The sequence below is a fragment of the Lepidochelys kempii genome, chromosome 21 (genome assembly GCF_965140285.1).
Source record: "Lepidochelys kempii isolate rLepKem1 chromosome 21, rLepKem1.hap1, whole genome shotgun sequence".
Taxonomy (NCBI): domain Eukaryota; kingdom Metazoa; phylum Chordata; order Testudines; family Cheloniidae; genus Lepidochelys; species Lepidochelys kempii.
The window spans coordinates 10,411,343-10,425,892 of NC_136400.1; the positions used below are offsets into that span (position 1 = coordinate 10,411,343).

The following is a 14,550-nucleotide window of genomic DNA, read 5'->3' on the forward strand; positions in this document are numbered from 1 at the left end:
CACGGTCACACCAGAGCACCTCCCAATCTTCAGTGCATTTATCTCACGCCGCCTCTGTGAGATAAAGCAGTGCTATTATCCTCCATTGGAGGGAGAGACTAGGGGACTTTTGCTCAAGGTTAACACGGGAGTCCATGGGGAAGCAAGGAACTGAATTCAGGTCTTTCCATTGTAGGCTAGAGCTCTAACCACTCAACCATGCTTCCCCTGAAGGTGCTACCTCACCCGTAGACTTCAGAATGCCCTGGGCACTTAGTGGCCATGGGCTGCTCAGACTCAGTACATTCCCAGTGGGCCCATCCTATCTCACGCATCCCCAGGGTCTCAGGATCCAGATGAGTTTCTGAGCAGAGGAGTGTGGGCTCCCAGCCTTTGCCCTCCACACCTTCCAGAACCTGCTTCCCAGCGGCAGCCTCACCTTCCATGCATTAACTTGGAGCTCATTGTGCATTGTGCCTTGCTCCTGATCCCACAAGCGGGAGCCTGCACAAAACCCTGGCGCCCAGAGAGTCGCACATCTCTGCTTTTGTCTCTTCAGATCGAATCCCAGCCAGACGGAAACCAAGAGCAGCCCTCTTCCCAAGGGGGAGGCTGCGGGAGCAGGGGCGAGGAAACAAAAGAAAATGCCCTGTTGAGCCTGCTCTGCTGCTTCCAACGTTCAGCCTCAGGCTTCGAGATTCATCCACTGACACAGGGCTGGTCTAGCTTCGCAAAGTGGGCTTGGGAAACAGCACGAGCAGAATTCACACCAGTCCACTCCAGGGTCGCCTCACCCAGGCCAGGACTTAAGGAGCTCCTGCGTAGTGAGGCAAGCCAGCCCAGGCTAGGAGCTAGAGAGAGCCTGAGTCGGTCTCAATAAACAATCCCCTTTGTATTCATTACCGTGGAGACCTGTGTCTTCTCAGCTGCAAGTCCTGTCATAGATGCATACACAGACATGGCCGATGCATATACAGACATCCACCTGCACACACACGCAGTTCCCAAGGGAGACATGGGTGCCTGTATCCCAAATGAATCACAGCTATGTACAGAGATACCATGGCATCGCTGGGGATTGAACCCTGGTTCTTCATGGGCAAGTCCCTACCATTGGAGTCAAAAAAGAGTGCCTTCCCTCGCTGGGAGTACATAGCAGGTTGTTATTGCCAGGCAAGATGACACAAACAGAACAAGTATATTACACCCGCGGACATCTACAGACATGCCAAATGCACACACGGTACATACACAAGGTGGAAACCCAAATCCTCACACAGTTACCATATGGAATATGGATGGGCAGAGAGAAGATCAATGGGTATACGCCAAGATGGCCTTTGACCTCAACACAGCTGGATTTAAACCTGACTTTGATCACAAACTTCAGTGACCTCAACCTAGCTCCTGAGGAGTCCCTTGTTCACACATCAAACTGAGCAGGATTTGCTACATACAGCTGATGTTCTCTATAGGAGTGGCCCAGGACTGAAATAGCAGAGGGTGCTGAAGGTCAAGATTAAGTGCATTGGGAGAGTTGCGGGGCGGGGGTCCTCACTACCGGTATAGCAGAGGGAACTCAGAGCTACGATTGAAGTGTGTGGCAGGACTGCATAGGAGTTTGCAGAGCTATGCCTACCTTTAGGCAAAATGCCATGAGTCAAGTCCCTCTTTTGGCAAATTTGGTCTGCAGATTTTGTTTTAGCCTGTTACTACACTGAGCCTCGGAAATACTTGTTGATCTGCAAGCTACAAACTGTAAGCTCTAGTTTAAATAACTGAACAAAGAAACCAAAGGACTTTTCCTCTATAACCTGCTTTGGATTCGGGGGAGAAGGGCGGAAATAAAATGCCAGTTCCCAAATTACAGTTTCATAACAATCCTTCTGTCTGGGTTTTTTTTCCCCCTCCTTTTTGATCTCTTGTTCTACAATAGCCTAACTCCCGACATCAGCTATTTTCTCAGATGAAAGACAAAAGTGCTTTTAGATACATAAAAGCAACCGCATGCAGGGAATTCAAAGTTTTTAAAAGAAAAGAAACAAAGGGGGAAGGACAATTCTACTGCAAATAGAGGCAGCACCTCTTGAAACCCCAAAAAACCTGAAATCCAGCAGCGTCTGAAATCCAGCCTCTCTCACAGCATAAACGAACACTGATCCTCCTGAACTGCTGTCAGCGTCAGAAAGGGCTGACATCCCTTCCTCTCCCAGCTTCTCAGCAGCCACACGATTCCCTATTCCCCCAGAAGCGTGATGGGGGGAAACCCCATTCCGTTCCCATTAAGAGCAGAGGATGCAGTAAAGGAGGCCTGGCAGAGGTTTGACATCACCATCCTCCACTTATCTTTGTTCAATAGAGATACTGATGAGCAGGTTCCATGAGGAGAATCCCTGATCGCCTCCCCTCCCCATTCCCCACTCCTGACAGTCTAAGGACAGAGGTGTCAGGTAATCGGCAACTGACCCAACGCCATCCACTCCCAGGGCCAGATACCCAGCTGGGGTGCAAGGAATTCCACTGAAGTCAATGGGGCAAATGTTCAGTAAACCAAGGCCCCTTTATGCTGGTAGCTAGGGGTCTCCCTGGCCGATATATTGCTGGCATAAGAAATCGACGGGGCTCCCCCAATTCCAGCTCCTAGCATAGACAGCAGGTCAGGGTGAGACGAGGGTATGGCTGGAGAGCAGTATTCTTCACTTGCCCTGCAGAGCCATGCAAAGCAGAGTGACCCTAAGGCTGTACGCTGGCCATCCCCAAAAGATGGAGAGCACAAAGACCCCTTTTGCAGCCCTCCCCTCTGCCCATCCCAAGCACATGAGTGGAGCTGCTGAGAATCAGGCCTCACAGAGTTACACCAGCTCCCCTGTGTGATCAGTATACACTGAAGTCAACTGAGTTACTCTGGGAACAACTGAATGGAGAATCAGACCCTCCTTATCTTAACCAGAACAGACCGAAGATCATTACAGAAGGCCCTTTGCCTTGGGAATCCCATCAGATTCACCTGCAGAGTTAGATAGCACATACGGAGCCCCGGGGACTGCAAGTCATCTTTGGCATGAAGTGGTGGGTAACTTTTCCTATCAAAGGATCATTGTGATCTACCTTAAAAGCTGCTTCTCCCTCCTGACAGTCAAAATGAAAAGGTGCCTTGATTTCTTATGTATTTCATTACTGCCAGTTTATGAGCTAATAGACCATTTTTATTTAATAACAGTGGAAGGCACCAATTTAACTGAATCAATTTCAGATTGAAGAAAATTAGACAAAGACAGCAATTTTCTGTTATCCCACCAGCCGAGGTTTGCAGGGATGGAATTCTTGAACTTAAACCACCAATTTGAGCCCCAGCACAATTAGCCAGAGCTGTAATAGCTGGGGAAAAAAAACAAAAAAAAGAGTTCTAAAGGGAAATTTCAGGACCAAATGCCATAGCAACCCGAGAAAAGTCCCCCTGTAGAACAGGACCTGGAGTCACAGAGACCCTGAGGGCTGTCATCCTGATTATGAACAGTGATTAAGTGACCCGTCTTATTTCTGTGACTCATTTGGAGGATTTTGTGGAGTCCTGATCTCGTCTGATCAATACTGTGATAGCAACTCCTAAAAAACCTAGCCAGAGAATCCCAAGGATGTCTTGTTTCCTTAACAGAACCCCAAAATATTGTAATGATTAGTGTAGACAGCACCTCCACTGGTAGATGGTGCTATATCTTTATCTTAGTATTAAGCTATTGTCTTGTATGCAAAACACAAAATTTCCAGTAAGTTCTTGGAATGTCCTGGTACAACGTTTTGTTCCAGAAAGTGGAGGAAGAAACCAAGGATTTAGATTTGATTCTGACCAACAGGGTTGAATTGGTAGCGTAACTGAAGGTGGCAGGCAACTTGGGTGAAACTGATCATCAAATGATAGATTTCACAATTCTAAGGCAAGGAAGGAGTCAGAACAACAGAACAAGGACAATGGACTTCAAAAAGCCGATTTTAACAAATGCAGAGAACTGGTAGGTCAGGTCCTATGGGAAGAAAATTGAAGGGAAAAAGGAGCTCAGGAGAGCTGGCTGTTTCTCAATGAGCCAACACAACTGGAAAACTATCCCAATGCGAAGGAAAGACAACAGTAGTAAGAGGCCAATATGTCTCCATCAGGAGCTTTTTAATTACCCGAAACTCAAAAAGGAATCCTACAAACAGTGGAAATATGGATAGATTGCTAAGGAAGGGTACAAACGAATAGCATAAACATGTAGGAACAAAATCAGAAAGGCTAAGGCACAAACCCTAAGTGAGGGCTGGGGGGGAGTGACTCAGTGGAAACAACCCTTGCCTGGCTCTGCAGGGCACTCTCTCTCTGGCCACCCATAGTAGTTCCCCGAGGTGGGCTGGGCACTGCGAGGTTCCCCTGGGGGGGAGGCACAAAGGGGTGTGGAGGTCACTCTGGTCTTGCAGATTAACTGGTGTTCCAGGGCCTGGAGGATGGAGACACCCAGTGCTGGGAGTCATGGGCCCATCAGCAGTGACTACAGGATCAGGTGCATTAGAAACGATGCTGGCAGGGAGAGCAAAATGATGTCCCCATGCATAGTCACAGAGCTGCTATCCCCACGAGGGTGGGTTCCCAGAGGAGATCAGTCTCGGGCAGATGCTGGCTACCATATGGGGTCAGGAATAACCTTCCCCCACCAGCCCTTCCTCCAGCACCGAGCAATGAGGTCCTTTCTTGGAAGCGCCTGGTGCTGGCCAGTGGCCACCTAGGGCAAAATATTCACTGCACGCCGATTTTTTTTGCGGTGCCTTTAGATTTTTGGAAGCTCAACTGGAGACAGCTGAGGGGGCTGATTTTCAGAAAGATCTGGGTACCCACACCTCCCTATGAAGCCATGGGTGCTCAGCACCTATGAAAAATGGCCCCCTAAGGTGTCCCAAGCTGGGCCCCCAAAGATCAGTGGTCATACTGAAAAACACTGACTGGGCTGGACTGACCTGCTGTTCAACAGCATTGCCCAGGTCGCAGGACCTGAAGGCGGCCCCATCTGAAGGTGCTCAGATGCTTGGGTGGCGGGGAGGGATAGCTCAGTGGTTTGAGCGGCCTGCTAAAACCAGGGTTGTGAGTTCAATCCTTGAGGGGGCCATTTAGGGATCTGGGGCAAAAATTGGGGATTGGTCCTGCTTTGAGCAGGGGGCTGGACTAGATGACCTCCTGAGGTCCCTTCCAACCCAGATATTCTGTGATTCTATATCCCTTGACAGAGAGCTTGTATGTGTTTGCAACCTGCGGTCTGCCTGGGATGCAGCTACCCTTATTCAAAGGGTTCTGCTGGCCACTGGAACCACCATCGTGAAACGTCTACTGGTGGGACGTGCGCATGGGGATTCCCTGAAGGTGGCCTGAAAGGGTAGGGTCTGCAATTTGGCCCCTCACACTTCACAAGGCCAGATTTACCGCCCCATATCTCCGGCATATCCTGCGGGGAGTTGGTAGGGGTAGTGGGCTGTGTGAGAAGACTGCCTTACCTCCCAGCGCTGATTAAAAAGGCCAGCAGGCATCAATTAGAAACCCTTGTTCCAACAGCCCCTGCGGTTTATTACGCTATCCTAATTAAAAGCTCTGATGCAAATTGCTTGATGATGGAAATTCTAATTAAATCAATTCCATCTTCTCTGTGAACCAGAGGTTAGTATAAGATAAGCATGAAATTAATAATTATGTTTAGGAATTAGCTGCTCCTAAAACCATATCTGGTACACATCCTCCTCCTGCCTCCCCCTTCGCTTCTGAGGGGCGAAGATAATTGTAGTCTGACGTGTCATAACGAAGGAGGGGCGGAGAGAGTTAATTGAACAGAAGGGAAGATTCCTTTCTGAGGAAGGGAGAGGAGATAGAGAAGGGGTCTTATTTTTCCCTGCACTGGTGCAGAGCCCTGTGCAAGGAGTGACTTCCTGGGCCATTTGACATGCTAGCTCCTAAGAGCTGTCCTTACTTGGACTCAGCTGCGTGAGGTCTCTACAGACCTTATAGCATCCAGGGAATAGCCAGGGCACAAAACCCCCAAGCCACATCATTGCATACACCATTGAGGTCTCCCTGGCTAAGATTTCTAGATTCTAAGACCAGAAGGGACCATTATGGTGATGTCTGACCTCCTGTATAACACAGGCCACAGAACTTCACCCAATGATTCCTGCATTGACCCCATGAGATCTAGGACTCTAGATTAATGCAGAGGCATTTGTCGTCATGTTGCCACTGGAAGACTCTTTCTGGAATGGGTGGTTGGAATAAGCAGGGCAGTAGAGATGCTGTTAGTTAGTTCATTGGCCCTTTGGGGCTATTGGCAGCTTCCTGATCCTAGCTACCGGGAAACTGCAGCCAAATAGCCTAGATATTGTAGAACTTGCAGTGTCGCAGTAAATCCACGCGATTCTGTGAGCAGGTGTCAACTCCAGCACACGCAAGCAGGACTCAACTTCCTGTTAACACCATAAAATCATAGAAATGTACGTAAGAACTTAAGAATGGTCCTACTAGGTCAGACCAAAGGTCCACCTAGCCCAGTATCCTGTCTTCCAACAGTGGCCAGTGCCAGGTGCCCCAGAGGGAGTGAACAGAACAGGGAATCATCAAGTGATCCATCCCCTGTTGCTCATTTCCCAGCTTCTGGCAAACAGAGGTGAGGGACATCATTCCTGCCCATCCTGGCTAATAGCCATTGATGGGTCTATCCCCCGTGAACTTATCTAATTCTTTTTTAACTCTGTTATGGTCTTGGCCTTTACAACATCCTCTGGCGCAGGTTGACTATGCATTGTGTGAAGAAATACTTCCTTTTATTTGTTCTAAACCCACTGCCTATTAAACGTAGGGCTGGAAGGGACCACGAGAAGTCATCAAGTTCAACTTCCTGCACTGTCACAGGACCAGGTAAACTTAGACCACCCCGACAGGTATTTTTCCAGCCTGTTCTTAAAACCCTCCAATGACAGGGATTCCACAACCTCCCTTGGAAGCCTATTCCAGAGTTTAGCTACCCCTACAGTTAAAGATTTTCCTAATTTTAACCTAAATCTCCTTTGCTGCAGATTAAGTCAATTACTTCAATTAAGTAGAAGAGGTCAGAATCTGGTCTTCTAAACCTTGACAGGCCCGTGATCCACCCCCCTGCATGAGAAAAGCCAGAAACACATATTAATGCCTACAGACCAACTGCTGCTGAGTTATTCCTGATTGACACCAGCGTAACTGACAGCCAAGCCTGGCCCTGAATAAAGGCGGAAATAAGTTTTCTGCCAGAGAGCCCAAATGTTTTAAAGAATGGGCTTTTGAATGAATATAGGCCTGATCCTGCCATCCCTTACTCGATCGAGTAGCCTTTACTCACCCAGGTTAGTCCTGTTGACTTCAATAAGGCTGCTCTTGCGAGCAAGGACCACGCACAAGAGTCAGAGCTTGCAGGATTGGGGCTTAATTCCACACAAAACCACTTTATTCAATTCCCTCGCTCAAGCATTAGGAACCAGATTTATCTCTGGTGCAAATGCCAGCAAAATCAAAGAAGTTACAGCAGGGATGATTCTGGCCCGCCTATGTGTTTTCTTAGAAAGAAAAGAGATGGGGGGGGCAGAGGGGAAGGGAGATAAGGTGAGGCGGCTGGGGAAGAATAGACAGCTCAGACTCTGCCACTGAATCGAAAGGGCTAACAAAAGGATCAGGGAGTTTTGATGCAAGCTCAGAGGAATTACTGAAGATAAGAGAAGCAGAGAAAGAGAGAGAGAGAGCGCGAGCGCGCACATGGGAGAGAGAAAGAGGAAACAAGATTCTCAAATCAGCACTTGTCCTATTTCATAAGTGAAATGTAGATCAATAAATTACACTCACTTTTCGAGGTTTAACATGCTGACTCCATAACCTTGTCAAGCGTGATACATCAGCCAAGGAAAGGGGGATGCCAAGCCAGGAAAGGGAGCCAAGCCAAAGAAGAAACAAATGGGCAGGGCGTAAGGCAAGGTAGGAAGGAAGCTGTCGCCTCCTTCCACCCTTCCCATTCTCCAGGGGGAGAGTCAGGCAGCTTAATCACCTCTCTCTCCCCTCTCTTGGGCCTGGAGAGAGCTGCAGGGTCTTTTGCTTATCATCTCCCCCTCTGGCTCTTCTAAGAAGTCTGTTCCTCCCCCCTTATCGGATTCCTTGCACGTGAGCAAAGGGAAATTGCTAACCTCTAGGCCTGGCTCCCCCACCAAGATCCAAGGAGGCGGTGGGGAGAGAACCCCCATGCATCACATCAGCCACCCTGTGCAAAGGGAGATACCTGGGGTCTGATCTGCAATAAAGCTGAGCGCTCTGCAGCTTCACAATGCCTCTGAAAAGAGCTGGCCCCCGAAGCTACTGTGATAGTTTTGAAAGCAATTAGGGAGTGTTGAGTGCAGTTAGAGCAGCACAAGATCAATTCCCAGCTCTGCCACCGACTGTCTGTGTGACCTTGGGCAAGTCATTCAGTCTCTCCATGCCTCAGTTCCCCAGCTGCACAATGGAGAAGGCTCTGTCCTGTCTCACAGGGGGCTTGCGAGGATAAATAGGTTAAAGATAGGAAGATCCCAGATACTGTGGTAATGTGGGAGCTGTATAAGTATCACAGATAATTAATTCACCCAGCTCTACCCAGCAGTGAAAAGCAGCCACCTCTGGAATGGACCATGGCAGCTGTGTAACACATACACAGTATGGGGAGGAAGCACTGAAGTTCCTATATCCCATGACTATCCCACTGTAATCAGTTGTGCCTTTGGGCTAATTCATTAGCCAATACAGGGTTTTTTAATCAGTTGTGGGTAAATCCAACCCCGGAGCTCCTTGCTGAGAGGGTGGGCAAATAGATGTGCAAGCAACAACAAAAAATCATCTTTTCCATACAGCTGATTAATCCAATTCTTTTAAATATGCCCCAGAAACTGCTGCTTTTGTTATCTTCCTCCATTCCAGTGAAGCTTTGCGGGCCAGATCCTCAGCCCATGTAAATAGACGCATTTCCCGTGCCGATTTGCACCAGCTGGGGCTCTGGCCCTGACAGTCTGCACTGCATCATTGAATTATATGGGACCTATTAAAGAAACAAACAATTGTAGCCGTTGCAAGATCTCTCGAGCCACCAGCACACCTGCTGCAGGGCATGGGGCCATCTGCTAGCCCTGGCTTACACTCACAGTGTCGACCGTGAAACTGCACGTCAGTAGGTATCTGATGCGAACATCAAATCTGTGCCAATAAAGCAAACCTTCCTTTACAGACAGAGGTAGCTGCTGCTCTCAGGCTGCTCGGACTTTCCCAACAGCAGTAGTACCTGTAGCCTAGGAGGAACACCTGAAGTTTCCATCGTCTGTCTATGGAGTATTTACATCTTCCTGCAAAGCAGCAGCTACTAGCCCCGATGGAAGGCAGGCTTCGTGCAGCAATAGGCTGACCTGACCCAGCAGCTCATCATTCCTCTGTTCAACCCTCCAGAAGGTGGAAGGGGAAATAAATGCCAGGGGCGGGTGGGGGATTTCCTGATTAATGAGAAGCCAAGAGCAATTCTCTCCAGCCCCTGTGCATTTGTTGGCGCTTGCCCACTGCACAGCTGGGGAAGAGAGAGCTGGAGAGGCTGGAGTACGCTCAAGGCCAGGACTATCTCTCATCTCTTGGTGCAAAAAGCAAAGGAAGTGAGGTGATTGACTGACAGGAACATGGCAGATCCACCAAGCTCCATGCGAGGTATAGATCAAGGAGGATGCAGGGAAAACAGGACCAAAACTCCATCCACACACACATCCCCTTCAAGTCTCCAGTCTCTCGGGGGCTCTCAGCACATGTGCCAATTGCTTTGCCTTCCAATGAGGCCTGTCAGTTTCCCCATCTGTCATCAGGCACCAGTATTTAGCCTGTGTTTTAATGTATGGAGACCGGCTTTTGCTGTGGTGCAATCGATAATTAAGATCTAAGGTAATTGGATATTGCAGCCGGCCTATTATTTCATCGATAATACTGTACATACTCTGGAGCTCTCCCTTCCTTGGAAAAGACTCTGACTTCTCTTCTGCTTTGTGTTCGCCTTCACACCCTTTTCCCATTTTCAAGATGCCTCCATTTTCTTTCTGGCTTAAATTCCAGCACCTCAATACAGAGGCCATATATAAATATGGGAGATTAGACAGCTGCTCTCTGCCCGCTGCCAGCCCACCCTTGAAAGAGCAGTGACCCAAAAGAGCTCTGGGGGACTGGTGCTGTTGTCCCTTCCAGGTGGCCACAGAAATCCAGTTCCCTTCCTTCCGCCTTTCCATGAGGCTCTATGCAGAAATCCAGAGCCAGAGCTGTAGAGGTGAAGAATTCCTCAGCTCTCTCTTTAGAAGCAAGACATGGACTGGATATGCCCATCTGGAATGGGCTCTGGTTACAGCACACAGGAGCAAAAGACCGGGAAACGGATTTTTGTTTCTGTGTGCAGACGTTGGCAGGGGAAGGGGTTGCAATCGAACCCAAACCCGCCTGGGAGCCCAACCTGAGAGGAGAAGCTGAGCTTGATGGACCCAAGAAGCAAAGCAACTGTGTGTCATGTTTTCTGAACAACACCGCTCCAATGCAAAGCAAAGTAAATTAAACCAGGAGTATGACATGGAGTCAATGAAGCTAAAAGATGGGAGCCCAGCTGAGCTTTGAGGGGTGTAAACATCACCCGTGTATCTAGAGCACACATTTTCCAACCAAGCATGAAGGGAGGCGGCATAACCCAGTGTCCTGAGCATAGGACTGGCAGCCAGGAGCTTCCAAGATGTCATCCCAGCTCCAACAACAAATCCTGCTGCTGTTGCCTTCGGAGTGTTGCTTCATGTCATTTAGATTGTAGGCTCTTTGGGGTCGGAGCCATCTTTTTGTTCATCGAATCATAGGACTGGAAGGCACCTTGATAGGTCATCTAGTCCAGTCCATAGGTCATGTTTTCTAGACCTTTAATCATTTTTGTTTCTGTTCTCTGGACTTTCTTCAATTTGTCCACATCCTTCCTGAAATGTGGTGCCCAGAACTGGACACAATACTCCAGTTGAGGCCTAATCAGTGTGGAGTAGAGCGAAAGAATTACTTCTCGTGTCTTGCTTACAACACTCTTGCTAATACATGCCCAAATGATGTTCATTTTTTTTTTTTTGCAACAGGGTTACACTGTTCACTCATATTTAGGTTGTGATCCACAAGGACTTGTTCTCTGTCCATACAGTACCTAGTACAATGGGTTCTGGGCCACGACAGAGACCCTAGATGCTACCATTATACAAATAATAGTAATTCCCCCTGCCTCAGAGACCCATAATCTCCCCGCAGGACGAGGTGTGAGGAAGTTCTGAGTGCATAGCACCCTCCTTCAACAACACACACAAGCAAATATTTAAAACCAAGACATCCTTCCCATGATTTTCCCATCGAGGAGCAAAGGGAGAGAGAGATATCTGACAGATATTAGTCACAGCACTTAATACACGACTGGAGAGGGCTCAGATACTAGGCGGTGATGAAGGCAGGATAAGAACGTGAACAGAACACAATCAATAGGATGATTCATGGAACCTAGCACAGGGAGGTGAGCCAGAGAGGGGGTTATCCCCAGGCGGGGAGGTGGGGATGCTCCCAGCATCTCCCTGCCCCAGGTTCTCTATTACATATTTGTATCGCCATAGTGCCTCGGAGCCCAGGGGCACAACAGGGTGGGAGGGAAGGGGTATAATGGCAGACCCCCTTCCCTGCTGACAAGACAGAGGGGCAACTGGAACAAATTTGAGTGGTGCTGCAACCCCTGCTTGGCCCCCCCCCCCACAACCTTTGCAATCCTTCCAGCACCCATGGGCACAGGGCACTCCCAGCCCCTGGGGAGCAGCAGGCCAGGAACCCCCAGGTCCCAGGAGAATGGGAGGATTGGATCTGGGCTTTTGGTGCTTCCTGGGGAAGGAGAGATGCCGTTCCCAGAACTGCCTGGCATCTGCTGGGGGTTTGCTCTGCAGCCTAACAGCCTCTTTGGGTAAGAGCTCAGGGCCGGGTGAGGAGACCACGGAGCTGGGTGTGGGGTAATGTGGGGGGAAAAGAACAGAGACAGGTGTGGGGCAGTAGGAGGGAAGCAGGAGTGGAGCTAGATGCAGGAGGAAGAACATGGGTCTGGGTAGAGAGATCATGTGAGACAGCTTTGCTGGGCATGGGGGAGTGGCAGGGCAAGAGGTCAGTGTGGGAACATTCTGGGCCCCTGTCTTAGGAACATTCTGGTTGTGCCCCTGAAAAAGCCCCAGACCTGGCCCAGGATCCCATTTTCCCAGGCCCTGTACAAACACCGCAGAAAAATGGCCCTTGCCCCCAAGAGACAACAAGTGGGGACAGACAGACGGGGGGGAGCACAAGGAAACAATGAGACAATATTGGCCGGCAGGATGGGCCACGGTCTCAGCACCCTAGTCAATGCCAATCTTTTTGTAGGCGGTGGGGCAAAGGAGAGTTTCAAGAAGGGGGTTCAAGGAGGGAAGACCTCTCTACTACGGAAAGGAGCTTTAATTCCAACCATAGGGCCCAGGGTAGCCACTGAATCCTCCATGCCCACTCCTCTCCAGATTGCTTTGGTTTCCCACTGGCGGAGCCTTCAGCCCCTGTAAGCTTGGCCTTTCTGCTGCTGGGACCCTGGTGCTTGTGCTGACATGGACCTGGCGCTGCAAAGTGCTTTCAAGATGAAATGCACCACGGAAGCACTAAGTCCCGCTGTGCAAATGAGGGTCTATTTAAATGACTAACGGAGAAAGGGACAAGCCAGTCATAAAAGTACCCTCCCACCACACCAGGAGGGGAAGCTGTGTTAGAAAGCCAGCCAGGTAAAAGGAACAGCTTTGAACAAAGGGATGAATTTCCCATGCGTCAAACCAATCCATATTTCATGAGTGTGCTGAAAGGAATCCCCATTAGAAGGGATAGCAGATCTATTAACCTTCCCGGCAGTACTGGCTAGGATTGTTTTATGGCCAGTTCTAACATATGCAGCTATTCGAGCTAAGCTAAGGGCCATCACTTCCAATGATTCAGGATGTACCTGCAGGGGGCAGCCAGCCATTTCTGGGCACCCCCATAATAATCGGAAAGGCACGTTCTGGAGCAAGAGAAGGTCTTCTGCTGACACATCAGCTATCGGGCAAGGTATCAAACTAGATAGATTGATCCTACAGGCCAGATCCTACAGGCAAATCCTACAGGCCAGATTCTCAGTGCCAGCTGGTATCTGCTGAAAGGAGTAGCCACAGGCTGTGGCTTCTTCCTGATTCTGGAGCAGATGCTATGCTGGCTTCAGTATAGGTTAGAGCAGTCTCAGGGCTGCTTTAAACTACGCTAACTGGCTATGGCCCCCATGGCCATTTCACCAGCCATGGTCACTCGCGAGCCCCATATGAGGGGCTGCTAGGGAGATCACGCAGACGCTGTCAGACCCATTGCACTGGCAGAGTGGCACAAAGGGATGACACAGCAGAAATGGAACCAGTGTAGCCGGACGGCTCTGTTCCACAGAAGCAGGACACCTGGTCACCCAGCAGCGACGGAGGCGGTAGACACGTGGCCCACGCTCCGGAGCGGTACGTCAAGCAGGCTGCCATCTGCTTTGTTTCCCTGCTAATCAGGCCCTTATTCTTTGTCTGATTATGCACCCCAAGATCTCAAGTTGGGGGGAGGAGAATGGAAGGCTTCCCACAAAGGGAACGTGGGCTTTCTGGAGCCATGCAGGTGGATTTCGTTTGTCACTAACTGGTTGGGAGGAAGAAGGGGAAAACAAAAGCAAGACGAAAGTTGCAAGGAAACAGGTTTGGCGGGGCTGCGTGCGGAGGCTGGCTTGCTTGTGCAGCCTGGGGGGAGGAATGCAGCTGCTATTTGTTTTAATAATCCCAGTGAAGCACAAGGAAATTAACAAGTGCGAAGAGAGCTGGAGATTAATCAGTTTTCCCTGCCCGATTTCCACCTTCCCATCTTAATGAAGGTTACTTATCCGCTAAGTGAGAACACACGGACTTGAATGACGTTATTTCTCCTCCCTCCCTTGTTCTCAGGGAGGCTAAACGTGTGGCTGGATTCTCTCTCTCTATACAGAATCTGAAGGGAGGCAGGATGGGGGTTTATTAAAATGCTGCCTCTGAGCGTGTTCAACGGAGGGGGCGGGCAGGCAGTTCGCTCCCGCGGTTTGCGCTCAGCGCACAAGACCCACCGAAAACAGCAAGGATGCTCTGTTGCAGGCTCCTCCAGGCCCCTGCAGCGGAGCAAGATTGCAAGCCTGGAGGCAGGCGAGGGGCTGCAGGCACATACCCACATCCAGAGGCAGGCAAGCAGGAGGAGGAGGGACTACGTACAGGAGTAGACCCTGCTACACCCTTTTATTAGCGCTGCTCTAGGGATTATTGTGGGGCAGGTCTCTGGCCTGTGTTATGAGGAGGTCAGACTAGATGATCACAATGGTCCCTTTGGGCTTTGGAATCTATGCATTGGGGTGCATTTCTTCCTGACCCCTTCCTGCGTACATGCAGAGCAAGAGA

At 49.7% G+C, this 14,550-nt stretch overlaps 1 protein-coding gene across 6 annotated transcripts in view; it reads right to left on the bottom strand.

Annotated features, from left to right (window-relative positions):
* The window catches only part of GRM4 (glutamate metabotropic receptor 4), a 233,368-nt gene that overhangs the window by 141,966 nt on the left and 76,852 nt on the right, over positions 1-14,550 (bottom strand). Inside the window, exon 1 of one of the 6 annotated variants that reach the window (XM_073319852.2) lies at positions 7,862-7,902. The exons of the other annotated variants lie outside the window; for them this stretch is intronic. The gene's annotated coding sequence lies outside the window, so the exon portion shown is untranslated. Of the gene's footprint in view, positions 1-7,861; positions 7,903-14,550 lie in introns of those variants that run through there. 6 annotated transcript variants of the gene reach the window in all.